Source organism: Micropterus dolomieu, linkage group LG01 (genome assembly GCF_021292245.1).
Source record: "Micropterus dolomieu isolate WLL.071019.BEF.003 ecotype Adirondacks linkage group LG01, ASM2129224v1, whole genome shotgun sequence".
NCBI lineage: Eukaryota > Metazoa > Chordata > Actinopteri > Centrarchiformes > Centrarchidae > Micropterus > Micropterus dolomieu.
The window spans coordinates 18,390,984-18,391,351 of NC_060150.1; the positions used below are offsets into that span (position 1 = coordinate 18,390,984).

General features: G+C 50.3%; 1 protein-coding gene across 1 annotated transcript in view; it reads right to left on the reverse strand.

Annotated features, from left to right (window-relative positions):
• Positions 1-368, reverse strand: part of abi2b (abl-interactor 2b) — a 36,989-nt gene that overhangs the window by 1,501 nt on the left and 35,120 nt on the right. The gene's annotated exons all lie outside the window — the stretch shown is intronic.

Here is a 368-nt window from a genome sequence, read left to right on the forward strand (position 1 = left end):
GTCAATACCGATTTATATTCATAGCGGCAAGTGCTATGTAGCTCCACATAGGGGACACAGGAAGTGACATATAGCACATTCATGCGGCGTCGGAACCGCGTAGGAAATTCACAGCCGCACCGGCAGAACTCCAGAACGTGCAACTCGGCCGGCTCACGCGCGGACGCGCTTACAAGTGCGAGGGCCCGCCCAACGCTGCTTGCAGCTTTAATTGATGGTCTTGGTCTCCTCTCAGACTCAACCGCATTTGTACCCTGGAACAGCCTGCCCGAGGAAATCAGGTCAGCTGAGTCAGTGAACTCTTTTAAGTCCCTTCTTAAAACATACTTTTATAGGAGAGTCTTTCCCGATCTTATTTGACTTTATTT